Here is a 14,648-nt window from a genome sequence, read left to right as displayed (position 1 = left end):
CTAGTGGGGGTTGTATTGTCGTATGGAAAACTGAGAAATGTTATGCATGTACAAACTATTGTATTTACTGTCGAATGTAAAACATTAATCCCCCAATAAAGAAGAAAAAAAAGACTAACAAAAGGATGACTGGTATCAGGTGGGCTTTAATTCATTAATGAGAGAGCTCCAAGAACACAGCGTGGTGGAATTAGCAGGTCTTGATGACTGAGACTATATCTAGTTCTCTGAACTAACACTAGCATGTCTGAAGGATAGAAATACTCCAACCTTTGAAGAGTCAGAAATGGAAACAAAGTGGGCATGGCACGGTGGCATGAAGGAGGCAATGTGTGCAGACACTGTTGGTTCTGAGTTGGCGCCTCTGAGAGCAACTGCGGCAGAGCCTCCCAACCCCTCCTCCCAGCTTGTCTCTCCTTTACCTACACCTATCTGGGGGTAAGGCCCTTCTACAAAGGTAGACCTTCACTGTTTAAAGAGACATGCCTAAAAAAGTAGCTTTACAAGCAGAAGTGATTCAGACACAGAGCATAGGGCACGCATGTGTGCTCTAGAGTTTGACCCCTGAGCCATCTGCCACTGTGGTTACCCTGGTTACTACATAACCACACTTCACTCCTGATAAGTGAGTTCAAGTGAGCCCTTCAGCAACTAATACCAGGAGTCAGCCTTCTTCAGTGCACTGCATCTTATGCTTGCCAGTGAAAACTTCATCTAGCCTTTATGTTAACTTCTAAATTTTCTGAGCTAAACTAGTTCTCACTATTATTTCCTTTCTGATTACTAGTAAAATTGCTTTTCAGTTTTCTTTTTATTTATTTATTGCCTCCAGGGTTATCGCTTGGGGTCGGCAAAAGCTATACTAGAAAAGGCATTAGGGGCCAGGTGGTGGTGTACCTAGTTGGCGCACATTACAATGTGCAAGGACCTGGGTTCAAGCCCCTGGTCCCACTTGCAGGGAGAAAGCTTTGCAAGTAGTGAGGCAGTAATGCAGGTGTCCCTGTCTCTCTCCCTCTCTATCAGCCCCTTCTCTCTCAATTTCTGCTGTCTCCATCTAGTAAATAAAGATAGTAAAAAAAAATTTTAAGGAAATTAAAGGTGGTCCAGAAGGTGGAGCAGTGGTTAAAGCACTGGACTCTCAAGCATGAGGTCCTGAGTTCAATCCCTGGCAGCCCATGTACTAGAGTGATGTTTGGTTCTTTCTCTCTCTCCTATCTTTCTCATTAACAAATAAATATATATATATATATATATATATATATATATATATTAATTAAAGATGGGTTCAAGGGGCTGGATGTGGCACACCTGATTGAGTACACATTACAGTGCGCAGGGACCCAAGTTCAAGCGCCCAGTTCCAACCTGCAGGGGGAAAGCTTCACAAATGAAGCAAGGCTGCAGCTGTCTGTCTCTCTCCTTTTCTATCACCTCTTCCCTCTCAATTTCTGGCTATCTTTATCCAAAAAACAAAGACAATAATTAAAAAAAGGTTAAAAAAAAAGATGGGTTCAAGCCCCAAGCTGTGAAACTCCCTATCTCCCCTTCCTTTCTCAATTTCTATCTAGAAACAAATAAACAAAAGGAGGAGAAAAGAAAAGAGACATTAAAGATACAGTTGGAATAATTTGAATAGGGCTCATGGATTTATATAATAATACTGATCTTTATAATTCAAAAACTTTATGAACATTATATGAGTATTGTTCTTAGAAAATATTGAAATGTTTACAGAACAAAGAGCATTATCTCTGTAATTTACTCCCAGGTGGAACACAATAAAACTAAGAAACAGGGAGCCGGGCAGTAGCGTAGCGAGGTAAGCGCAGGTGGTGCTTAAGTGCAAGGACCGACCGAAGGATCCCAGTTCGAGCCCCTGGCTCCCCACCTGCAGGGGGTCGCTTCGCAAGCGGTGAAGCTGGTCTGCAGGTGTCTATCTTTCTCTCCCCCTCTCTGCCTTCCCCTCCTCTCTCCATTTGTCTCTGTCCTATCCAACAACAATGACAATAACAACAACAATAAAACAACAAGGGCAACAAAAGGGAATAAATTTTTTTAAAAAAAGAAAAAAAACACTAAGATACAGAAAAAGAGAAAATGGGGAGTCGGGAGGTGGCACAGCAGGCTAAGCGCAAGCAGCACAAAGCGCAAGGACCGGCCTAAGGATCCTGGTTCAAGACCCCGGCTCCCCACCTGCAGGGGAGTCGCTTCACAGGCGGTGAAGCAGGTCTATCTTTCTGCCCCCCCATCTTCCCCTCCTCTCTCCATTTCTCTGTGTCCTATCCAACAACGATGACATCAAGAACAACAATAATAACTACAACAATAAAACATCAAGGGCAACCAAAGGGAAAATAAATAAATATAAAAAAAGAAAATGAATGATATAGCAAATATATATGTATTTTTTTTCTTGCCACCAGGGTTATCACTGGGAGGCTTAGTGCCACTCCTTGTTTGTTTTGTATTTCATTTGATAGGACACAGAGAAACTGAGGGGACAGAAGAAAGAGAGGGAGAGAGAAAGACCTGCAGACCTGCTTCAACCACTTGTGAAGAGGCCTCTCCAAGTGGGAAGCTAGGGGCTTGAACCTGGGTCATTGCACCACTGCACAGCCCTATAAAGCAAATATTAGAAAATATTTGAAAATGGTGATCAAGGGCAGGGATAGATATCATAATGATTATGCAGAGACTCATGCCTGAGACTCCAATGTCCCAGGTTCAATCCCCTGAACCACCATAAACCAGAGCTGAGCTCTGGTTTAAAAAAATGGTGATCAAACTGGACTAGGACCATATGTAAATTCTTAGTAATTTTTCTCTAAGTCTTCATTAAAAAGTCAAGAAAAACTGCATATAGTTCATACAAAAAAAAAAAAATACTAAGCAATAAAAAAAACAAAAAAAAAAACTGATGCACCAATAAATCTGAGACAGAATGTTCAAGGGGAAAAAAAAAAAAAAAAAAAAAAAAAAAGCCTCTGAGGAGGTGAACTGCCCAACTCTACCATGTGTAGAGTTATTACCAACTCTACACATGTGCAAAAACAGTTTTCAACTACACACTGTTTGTATAAATTTCTTCTTTTATTTATTTTTATTTGCTTTATATAGAGACAGAGAAACTGAGAGGGAGTGGGGAGTGTCGAGACAGAGACCAGCAGCACTGGTCCATCATTTACGAAGCTTCCCCCTTGCAGATGGGCAGGTCCTCGAGCATGGGAACATGTGCACTTTACCAGGTGCGCCACTGCCCAGCCCGTGTATGTGTTTCACATCTGAGGTCCTGAGCTCAATCCCTACACCAAAAAATAACATTTAAAACCAAAAATAGTTTACCTAAGAAAAATAGTTAAGCTTAAATTAAAAACGTTTTAGCCTACGTGAAACAAGACTATTTAAAATGCAGGTCTTCTAATAATACTTTAAACTCCCAACTTAGATTTTTGTCTTAAAAAAATTGAACCACTGGGCGGGGGAAGATAGCATCATGGTTATGCAAACAGACTCTTATGCCTAAAGCTCCAAAATCCCAGGTTCAATCCCCAACACCACAAGCCAGACCTGAGCAGTGCTCTGGTTAAAAATTTTAAAAAATCAAACCACTTTCTTGATAAAATAATCTACAAATCTATCAGCTCATCCAGACTCTATGTGGGTGTATATACAAAGGAAGACTCATGTCACTGGACAAAAATATGACAGTCTCAGAATCCCATTTCAAACTTCAGCAAAAATCTAAGTAAAATGCTAAAAACATGAAGAGGGTCACCATACATCACATCACTTATAACTGTGAAAGACTAGAAGCAATCTTGCAAAAGCAACTCTCACTCAACAGTTCAAGAACATATGTACACAGGAGTATAATTATATCACAGTAATGAGAAAAGAACTATCAGTATATTAATAACTTTCCTCTATTTCCATAATTTGCAATATTTCTCAATTACTTTTGTGACAATAATGTTAATTCCTAACAAAATCAAAAAGTGCCTGATCTGTTTGAGATATTTTGCCAAACCCAGTATGAGTGTCAAAAAATAATAATATTCCTTTGAATATTAATCTAATTTGAAAAATAATTTTCAGCAGATAGGAAGGTGATGCAGTAAATAGAGCATTGAATACTCCAGCAACAGGTCCTGAGTCTGTTCCCTGGTTTCACATGTGCCAAAGTGACGCTCTGGCTCCTCTCTCTCTTGCCTAAATAAATCTAAAATAGTAACAATAGAAATTACTATTATTTCCAGGTACAAAAATGAAAGTAGCATTGGATTCCCAAGAACAGGGTGCCAAGTCTAATCCCTGGCATTATATGGCCCAGTGATGCTCCGGTTCCTTTTCCCCACCTCTCATTAATCAGTCTTTTAAATAAATATAAAATTATTAAAACAAGGGAGTCAGGTGGTAGTGCAGCGGGTTAAGCGTATGTAGCATGAAGTGCAAGGACCAGCATAAGGATCCGGGTTCAAGCCCCCGGCTCCCCACCTGCAGGGGAGTCGCTTCACAAGCGGTGAAGCAGGTCTGCAGGTGTCTATCTTTCTCTCTCCCTCTGTCTTCCCCTCCTCTCTCCATTTCTCTCTGTCCTACCCAACAAAGACAATGTCAATAAAAACAATAAAAATTACAACAATAAAACAAGGGCAACAAAAGGAAATAAATAATTTTTTTAAATCGTTAAACAAATATCATACATGGCTGGACCCAGTATAACACTTGGTTTACCATGCAAAAGACCCTGGGTTCAAGCCCCAACACCACATGGGAGCACAGTGGATACCACTGGTGGGTCTCCATAAATACTGGAACAGCACTATGATGCCTCCCTTTCTCTTCTCTCCCAGATCTAAAGAATTAAAAATTTGGGGGGTCAGGTGGTAGCGCAGCGGGTTAAGCGCACATGGCGCTAAGCGCAAGGACCGGCGTAAGGATCCCGGTTCGAGCCCCTGGCTCCCCACCTGCAGGGAGTCAGTCGCTTCACAGACAGTGAGGCAGGTCTGCAGCTGTCTTTCTCTCCCCGTCTTCCCCTCCTCTCTCCATTTCTCTCTGTCCTATCCAACCAACAAACAACATCAACAACAATAATAATACACAACAAGGCTACAACAAAGCCAATGAAGGGGGGGGAGTGGCCTCCAGGAGCAGTGGATTCATGGTGCAGGCACTGAGCCCCAGCCAATAACCCTGGAGGCAAAAAAAAAAAGAAAGAATGAATTAAAAATTGGCCATTCCCCTACATTTCATTAGGAAGGTAGGTAGGTTGGTCGGAAGGAAGGAAAGCAAGCAGGGAGGCAGGCCACAAGTGAGAGCTGAGGGCTTGAACCTGGGTCCTCAAGCATGGTGAAGTCTGCACTCAATCCTGTGTGCCACCACCAGGCCCCCTGAGGATACTCTTCACAGGGCCCAGCATTGGCTCAGCAGGTACAGCCTTAGTGCAGCCCAGGCCCTAAATTCAATCCTCCCTGCATCACAATGGAGCACTGATAGCACCAGGGGAACTCCATGGGTTATGGGATAGTGTATCTCTACCTTTCTAAGAAAATACAGGAGAGGGGCTGGGCAGTGTGCACATTACTATGCACAAGGACCTGAGTTCAAGCTCCTGTCCTCACCTGCAGGAGGAAAACTTTGTACGAAGTGCTTCATAGGGGGTCGGGCGGTGGCGCAGTGGGTTAAGCGCATGTGGCGCAAAGCGCAGGGACCGGCGTAAGGATCCCGGTTCGAGCCCCCGGCTCCCCACCTGCAGGGGAGTCGCTTCACAGGCGGTGAAGCAGGTCTGCAGGTGTCTATCTTTCTCTCCCCTTCTCTGTCTTCCCCTCCTCTCTCCATTTCTCTCTGTCCTATCCAACAACGAATTGTGTCAACAAGGGCAATAATAATAACCACAACGAAGCTACAACAAGGGCAACAAAAGGGGGAAAAAAAAATGGCCTCCAGGAACGGTGGATTCATGGTGCAGGCACCGAGCCCAGCAATAACCCTGGAGGAGGAAAAAAAAAAAAAAAAAGTGCTTCATAAGGACTGCTGTAGGGGTCTCTGTCTCTTTCTCCCTCTCTATTCCTCTTCCCTCTCACTTTCTCATGTACTATCAAATACATATATAGTTACTTATGAAAACACTGGGCTGGCAGGAGGCTAATGCTATAGCACATGCATGATGAGGTCAGCACCGCATATGGGAAAGAAAAAAGAAAAAAACCTTGGTAAAAGCAGTAAGAACTATTAGATTTTTTAACCTTGACCCTATGTAGTATTTTTAATATTCTATGTAATGAAAATATGCCTAACATATAATAAAGTTGGAAACAAAGCACTTCTGCAGTCAAACCAAAACCAAAGAAAAGCTCTTATGTGACTGTTCTGAGTTGCAAGTTCAACTAATAGCTTTTTATCATGACTTCATTTTGACTTGAAAGAACTGACACAAATATGGCTACTGAGACCTGGGTATTCAGCTGTCATTTCAAAAATGGACAGAGTGAAACTGTCACTTCAACTGACAGTACTTGGTACCAATTATAAAATCTGAGCCCTGAAGCAGAATCTTGGAAAAGATTTACAGCTATGACTTTCAAGAGTCTTTGGAGTACTTAGACTCTGTCAACTGTTCAGACTTTTCAGCTGGGTGCTGATATTGATGAAAATGGGTTTTTTAAAAAAAAATTTATTTATTCCCTTTTGTTGCCCTTGTTGTTTTATTGTTGTAGTTATTATTGTTGTTGATGCTGTCGCTGTTGGATAGGACAGAGAGAAATGGAGTGTGATGGGGAACACAGAGGGGGAGAGAAAGACAGACACCTGCAGACCTGCTTCACCACATGTGAAGCGACTCCCTGCCAGTGGGGAGCCGGGGGCTCGAACCAGGATCCTTATGCCGGTCCTTGCACTTTGCGCTGCTTGCGCTTAACCCGCTGCGCTACCATCTGACTCCCAAAAATGGTTTTTTCATACAATGTAAAAGAGCCATTCATGTATAAGGCAGACCAATGGAAGATATATATATCAGCAGGAGAAGTCACTAATGTGATTCAAACTTCACGCTGCAACTAATTCTAGTTGGGGCCTGAGGAAGACAACATACTGGTTATGCAAAAAATTCGCATGCAGGAATCTGGCGGTAGCGCAGTGGGTTAAATGCACATGTCGTGAAACGCAAGGACCAGCATAAGGATCTTGGTTAGAGCCCCCGGCTCCCCACCTGCAGGGGAGTCGCTTCAAAGGCAGTGAAGCAGGTCTGCAGGTGTCTTTCTCTCCCCCATCTTCTTCTCCTCTCTCCATTTCTCTCTATCCTAACGACATCAATAATAACACTAACTATAACAACAATAAAAAACAAGGGCAACAAAAGGGAAAATAAATATATATAAAAAAATTTTTTTAATTTAAAAAAAGAAATCCTCATGCCTAAGGCTCCAAGGTCCCAGGCTCAAGTCCCAGTACCACCACAAGTCACAGCTGAGCAAAGCTCTGGTTAAAATAAAATATAAAAGCAGCTACTACTTGTGACATTACCTGGGAGGTGGCAGTGACTGGAGTATTCAACTTAAAGCATGAGGTCCAAGTTCAATCTTCTGTATCACCTGCGCCAGGATGATTCCCTGGCTGTCTCTCATGTTAATCAAATCTTTTATAACTATCACTCATGGAATTTTAGTGTAGTATTTAAAATATTCTGCTCTTTAAACCCCCCCCCTTTTTCCAGATACATGTGTATCTTTGTGAGAATGAATTTCTTAATAAACCTCAACCAGACAGACAGCACTGTACTGAATGCAAAAGCAGGTAGGAGAACCAAGAAGCCTTCTACAAAGACATGACAAAAGGTGAAATGCCACCACTTCTGTCTCCCGGTATCTTAAAGATGTTTTAGAAAACAGGAATCAATTTTATATCACATAAATGTCTATGTTAATACGCAACAAGGTTCCCTAGGGGGTGGGGCACCAGGAATTGTTAACTCAAGAGTCTCAAATGTGAAACGCGTTCTATCGCTAAGCTTCGTCCCCAGCATTGAGAGGATTCCTGTTGCTGCTTGGTCATCACTGGTGCTTCACTCCAGGCTCACTTCAGATAGACACACAGAGATAGAAAAGTACCACAGCACTGAAGCTTCCTTCAGTCTGATGGGTTCCGGCTTGAGCTGGGGTCGTGCACATGACTGAAACATTATTATCCTTATTTTAAGTATTTATTGGAGGAGAGGGACTCAGAGCACTGTGACTGAGCTGGTAGCATTCAAGACCTCAGGCAATACGTTGCGTGCTTTAATAGGCGGAGATCCATCTTCCTGGCCCATGCGGTTATTTTTAAATAAACTAGGAAGCCACTCTAAATTTTTCAACATGACAAGTGGGGGGGCCCTCCTTGAGAGCCTCCAACAATTTTATTTTCTGTCATAGCCAAGGTAGCACCACTCCAGCCAATTTTTTCAGAGAGAAACACCACAGCACCAAAGTTTCCCTCAGTCTGTAATAGCCCCTCATGGTGTATTGGGGGTTCAAATCTGGTGACACAAAGAGCAAAGCAGGCACCTTCCCAAGTTCACTATCTCACCAGTCCCCTAACGTTTAAGAGCACAAAAGAACCCTAAAGTGAAGAAACTGGGAACATCTGCTTCAAAGCAAAAGGAAAAGTTGACAAAATAAATATCAACAGAGAGCAAGAAATACATAGTATCTATGCTTATCAAGGGGGCAAAAATATCACCTCCAAGAACAAGAAGAACTAAAATTTGACACTCAAAAGGTAATCCAGGACTTAAAATGTATCTTTCTAAGGACAGGGAGAGTTTTCATGTTTATAGAATTGACTTATATGATTGTTTTACTGACTCTCCCTACATTACTTGCCCCATGAAGAAGAGGACCTCCAGTGCTCTGCTCTCCAGTGCTCTGCAAGCCAGCACTTGGTTTACTGAGTGATTCTAATATCTGTAGGATTTAAAATAAAACCAAAAGCTGGGGAGAAAGCATACTGGTTATACAAAAAGATTTTCACGCCTGAGGCTTCCAAGTCCCTAATTCAATCCCCTGCACTACTTACTATAAGCCAGAGCTGAGCAGTGCTCTGGCATGTATGTTTTTTTCTGTATCTCTCTCATTAAGACAAATAAAATGTATTTTAAAAAAATAAATATAGATTGATAAACAGTCACCCTGAAGTTTCTATTCAAATTCTAGAGATGAAACATTACAATAAAATTAAGTAAGTAAAAAGCACTGGACTAAGAAGTTCTAACAGGACACTTGCTAAGACATAGAGGACTTGTGATATGGGATGTGGTGCAGTGGATAAAGCACTGGACTCTCAAAAGCATGAGGTCCCAAGTTTAATCCCTGGCATTGGATATGGAAGAGTGATGCTCTGGTTTTCGCCCAATCTCATTATCTGTCTCTCAATAAGAAAGTAAAAAAAGACCTAGTATACTTCATTCAATAAGAGATGTGTACATATTTTAACAATCCAGAATATGTAAACTGCAATTGCCAGATTACACATGAAATTTTTTATTATTATTATTTGATAGGAAAGAGAGAAAAAGAGGAAGGGGGAAGGGGAGAAAGAGAAAGACCTGCAGACCTGCTTCACCACTCAAGAAGTGTCCGCCTGCAGGTAGGGAGTGCGGGCTCAAACACAGGTCCTTGCACACGTTACTATGTGCGCTTAACCAGGTGCACCACTGCCCAGCCCCCTGAAAATTTTCTTTCAGGAAAGGAATAACATCTGTCAGACACAGCCACCATTCCACCTTCAGAGAAGACAAGCCCCACTCTTAGGAATGGGACCTTTCAGCTATGTATTTCTGGACCCCCGGCCCCACATCATACTAACTGCACTAATGATGAAAAACTAGACAGAACCCAATCTAATTTTTCCTCCCAGAAATGTGACACTGAGCTAATAGCCAGATGCTGGCAGCAACAGAGCTTGAGTTCATGTATAGTTCCAGAAATGCAGGAGCAACTTTCTTCCTGGTACTTGGTACAGCAGAAAAGGCCAGAGTGTCTGACAAAGACAACTAAAACAGGGCAAAAAAGAGGACACTGCTGGACCAGTGGGAAGAATGCACTAGCACTAGCTGGACCACCTCAGCTCCTAAATGCTTCTCGGTTTCTGGCTCAGCTCCTTCACTAAGCCAACTGCTCTCAGGTTCCAAAAGATCCCGCCCCTCAATTATGTGCGGTGACAGAGGTGCTAACATAGCTACAATGGCCACTATATTACAATACTTAAATGTATCAAATAAGCATGCTGTGTTGTCTTAAATTTGCATAATGTTGTATGTCAAATGTGCTCAACAAAATCTCAAGGAAAAATCTTTTTACCCTGTCTCCAAAGCATTCCAGGAATCCTTCGGTTTTCATGCAAAAATCATTATATTAAGACACAAATCCATGCCAACATCAATGCAAAAAGCAAGCGGTTATTCCTATGGCTCACAGGAGATCTGAGCGGCATCGGAAGTAGTTTTTCCATTCACTGTCAAAACCTCAGGAGAAATTATAGAACAGAAACACCTGAAATCTTAACTGTTACAATCATCTGCTTGCATAAGCTTTGTGCTTCCCTTCAATACTCACCTGTTCAAAACTTTTGCTGGTTCACAGCAGGAGGATTGAGCAGAATTTGTTCAGGTCCTCTTAACACCTATGAATAAAAATATTAAAGTTAACAGCCCCGCAACCTCTCAGCAAGCTTTTAAAACACAATTTTCATCATGAGTATGGTTTATAGGAAATTACATCAAACCCGATTAAAATATTACAATCACTTGGTTGTAGTTATTGATGTCGTTACTTTGTTGTTGTAGTTACTGATGTCATTGTTGGATAGGACAAAGAGAAATGCAAAGAGGATGGGAAGACAGAGAGGGGGAGAGAGTTTATAAACTAATGTAGACTTAAAACCTGTGAATAAAAATATTAAAGTTAATAGCCCAGCAACCTCTCAGCAAGCTTTTAAAACACAATTTTTATCATGAGTATGGTTTATAGGAAACTACATCAAACCAGTAGTAGTTTATAAACTACTGTAGACTCCCTGTCCAAACAGAGTGATTCTCTCACAGTAGCTCTGAAGTGGGGCTGAAAATAGCGTTTCAGCTAAGTGATGGGAACTTTTACATGAAACCACATTGTAAGGACCTGGTATTAACTTTTTAAACATATGGGATGGAAAAAATAACAGCCAGTAAAAGAAATACAGTATGTTCGCTATGCAAATGTTCAGTGACTCCCAAGAAGAACGACCATAGTCAAAGTGTTACCAGCAGAGCTCCAGTATATTCCAGTTGCAAAATCTCAACCATCCTTTAATGTTGTGTTGAGACAAGAATCTCAAAAATCCAAATAGTGATATTTCAAGTGACAAAGGATGGAAACACAATAGCTTCAAGTGGTTTCAAAGCTAAAGTCAAATAATTCTGTAAGAGTTCAAAAAACTTAAAGTTGATAACTTTACTAATAGCAAAAAAAAAAAAAAAAAGGGGGGGGGGACTTAAAGCCATTTCCAGGACAGGGGAGCCATTGTAAAGGATTTCCAACTTTACTCTTGCTCTTAAGATGGGAAAGAAGGCAGAATTAGACAATAAAACTCTTCTCTGTATCTAATTCAAGAGAGCAACCTGTAGGGTATCTCCTATGGGCATAAAGTTCAAGTTTAGAGAGTAGGGTGGTAGCGCAACAGGTTAAGCGCAGGTGGAGCAAAGCGTAAGGACCAGCGGAAGGATCCCGGTTTGAGCCCCCGGCTCCCCACCTGTAGGGGAGTCGATTCTCAGATGGTGAAGCAGATCTGCAGGTGTCTATCTCTCTCCCCCGTCTTCCTCTCCTCTCTCCATTTCTCTCTGTCCTATCCAACAATGACGACAACAATAGTAACTACAACAATAAAAAGAAACAAGGGCAACAAAAGAGAATAAATAAATATTTTTTTTAAAAGTTCAAGTTTAATAAAACCCTGTTGTTTACAAGAAAACGCAGAAGTGTGTTCCTTACTTAGTTGTTTGGCACAGGGAATTCAACATTTTAAAAATATTTTTAACATTGGGAGTTGGGCAGTAGCACACCAGGTTATACGCAGGTGGCGCAAAGTGCAAGGACCAGCGTAAGGATCCCGGTTCGAGCCCCCAGCTCCCCACCTGCCAGGGAGTCACCTGATAAGCACTGAAGCAGACCTGCAGGTGTCTGTCTTTCTCTCCCCCTCTGTCTTCCCTCCTCTTTCCATTTCTCTCTGTCCTATCCAACAATGACATCAGTAACTACAACAAGGGCAACAAACGAGAATATTTAAAAATAAATATTTTAATAGTTAAATTCAGTCACTTAGCTTTTTTGTTTTCAAACCTATCCCCTCTTTTCCCTCAACACAAAATGGACAATTCAACAAGTTTTGCATTACTAGATAATCTAATATATTTCTCAAATATTTAAGTGTGTAAAAAAAATTACACTCAAATTGCACTAACCTAGTCAAGAAATACTTTAATGCTATTGGATTAATAACCTACTTATATTTTTCAGCTATGCAATTCTTCAAGGCATTAGAAATAAATGGACCCAATAAAGTGATTAAAAAATGAGTGGGAATCTTAGAATTTGATTACCATAAAATCCTAGCAAGAATAAATTAGGTGTGGGTTCAAAGTTTTACAACAGTGACTACCAAATGATAAGGCAATTCAAGATGCTGTAGGAAAATGAACATTTAACTTGCCTCTAAGACGCCTGGATTAACACCAACATTCAATCTATGAGACTGGTCCCACTATAATCTATAAGAAATAGGAAAAAAAAAAAAGCAGCACTTAAAATTTAGTATGCAAGGACTTGTGGATAACATTTGAAAATGGCATAAATCAAAGAGCCTTTATTTATGTACTAGAACAGAGAGAAATTGAGAGGGAAGGGGAAAATAGTGAGAGAGGCACCTGCAGACCTGCTTCATACTTGTGAAGCTCCTTCCCTGCAGGTGGGAACTGGGGCTTGAACTTTGGTCCCTGAACATGGTAGGTACCTCAGACACTCAGCCAGGTGCACCACCACCCGGCCTTTAAGATCCTTTAGAACAATAAAAGGGTCAGTAATAATCTTTTCATTCAAAGAGGACCTCATGGATAGCAATCACTATTCACATTATTAATAGTGCCATTTGTCAGTGTGGACGTCAACAGAAAGAAACTAGACATATGAAATATTAAAGCGCAGAGTCATGAAAACAAATGAGCTGATATGACACAGAAGACATTAGAATTTGAAAATGTCATTTCAGAAATTCAACAAAGAAACAAGAGGGAAGATGGAGGAAATAGCATACTGGTTATGCAAAGACTCTTGTGCTCCAAGGTCCCAGGTTCAATCCACAGAAACACCATAGGCCAGAACTGAGCAGTGGTGTGGTGTCTCTGATCCTCTCATTAAAAATAACTATATAAAAATAAAAATAAGCGGAGGGTAGATAACATAATGGTTATGCAAACAGACTCTCATGCCTGAGGCTCCAAAGTCACAGGTTTAATCCCCCGCACCACCATAAGCCAGAGCTGAACAATGCTCTGGTAAAAAAAATTAAAATTAAAATTAAATTAAATAAATAAAAAACATTACCTCATCTATCAGTCTCTTTTTACCCAAGGCTCATCACTCACAACTTGAACCTGTAAGCCCCATTTTGTCATAATTTTCAGGGGCAAGACTACAACACACTCATTACCATATATTCAATTTACAAAATCAAAAATACTAAATCCCTCAGGTGTGTTAAAAAGAAAACAATTTGGAGGTTAGCTGAAATGAAATCAGGAAGAAGAAAAAAAATCTCTTCCAAAGGGGGAAAAAAGCATTATCAGGTATTGAATGGAAAGAAGCCTGAGAAAGGTAGAAGTGGAGACAAAGGGCAGGTAGTTAGTTGCACAGGGATACGGGCACGTGGAGCAAGGCACAAGGACCAGCATACGGATCCCAGTTCCAGCTCAGGCTCCCCACCTGTAGGCATGTCACTTTACAAGCAGTGACACAGGTCTGCAGGTGTCTATCTTTCCTCCTCTCTGTCCTCCCCTTCTCTCTCAATTTCTCTGTCCTATCCAACAAGAGTAATAGCAACAGCAATGGGAAAAAGAAAAAAAAAAAAAAAAAAAAGGCCACCAGGAGTGGATTCAGGAACCAAGCCCCAACGATAACCCTGGAGGCAGAAAAAAAAAGTGGAGATACAAAACTCAGTAGCTGAGCACTGTTCTGGTTCTTTCCTTCCTCTCTCATAATAAATCTTTTTAAAAGTAAGCACCTAGTCAACAATTTGTTCTGCTTTCTATCTTAACTCTATCAACCACCAGGTTCCAGATGCTACCATGAGGCAAAAGTGACTGCCCTGGGCAGAGAATTCCACTACTGTCTTGGAGCCCCGCCTCCCCAGAGCCCCGCCCCACTAGGGAAAGAGAGAGGCAGGCTGGGAGTATGGATCCACCTGTCAATGCCCATGTTCAGTGGGGAAGCAACTACAGAAGCCAGACCTTCCACCTTCTGCACCCCATAATGACCCTGGGTCCACACTCCCAGAGGGATTAAGAATAGGAAAGCTTCAAGCCCCCTGCTCCCCATCTACAGGGGAGTCGCTTCACAGGCGGTGAAGCAGGTCTGCAGGTGTTTCTC

At 41.5% G+C, this 14,648-nt stretch overlaps 1 protein-coding gene across 3 annotated transcripts in view; it reads right to left on the bottom strand.

Annotated features, from left to right (window-relative positions):
• Positions 1-14,648, bottom strand: part of GIGYF2 (GRB10 interacting GYF protein 2) — a 127,873-nt gene that overhangs the window by 110,215 nt on the left and 3,010 nt on the right. For all 3 annotated transcript variants that reach the window (XM_016186882.2, XM_060193783.1, XM_016186879.2), the window contains exon 2: positions 10,587-10,653. The gene's annotated coding sequence lies outside the window, so the exon portion shown is untranslated. The remainder of the gene's footprint in view (positions 1-10,586; positions 10,654-14,648) is intronic.

This window comes from Erinaceus europaeus, chromosome 7 (genome assembly GCF_950295315.1).
Source record: "Erinaceus europaeus chromosome 7, mEriEur2.1, whole genome shotgun sequence".
Lineage (NCBI taxonomy): Eukaryota > Metazoa > Chordata > Mammalia > Eulipotyphla > Erinaceidae > Erinaceus > Erinaceus europaeus.
The sequence above is the reverse complement of the archived record's forward strand: the minus strand, read 5'-3'. Positions and strand labels throughout refer to the sequence as shown.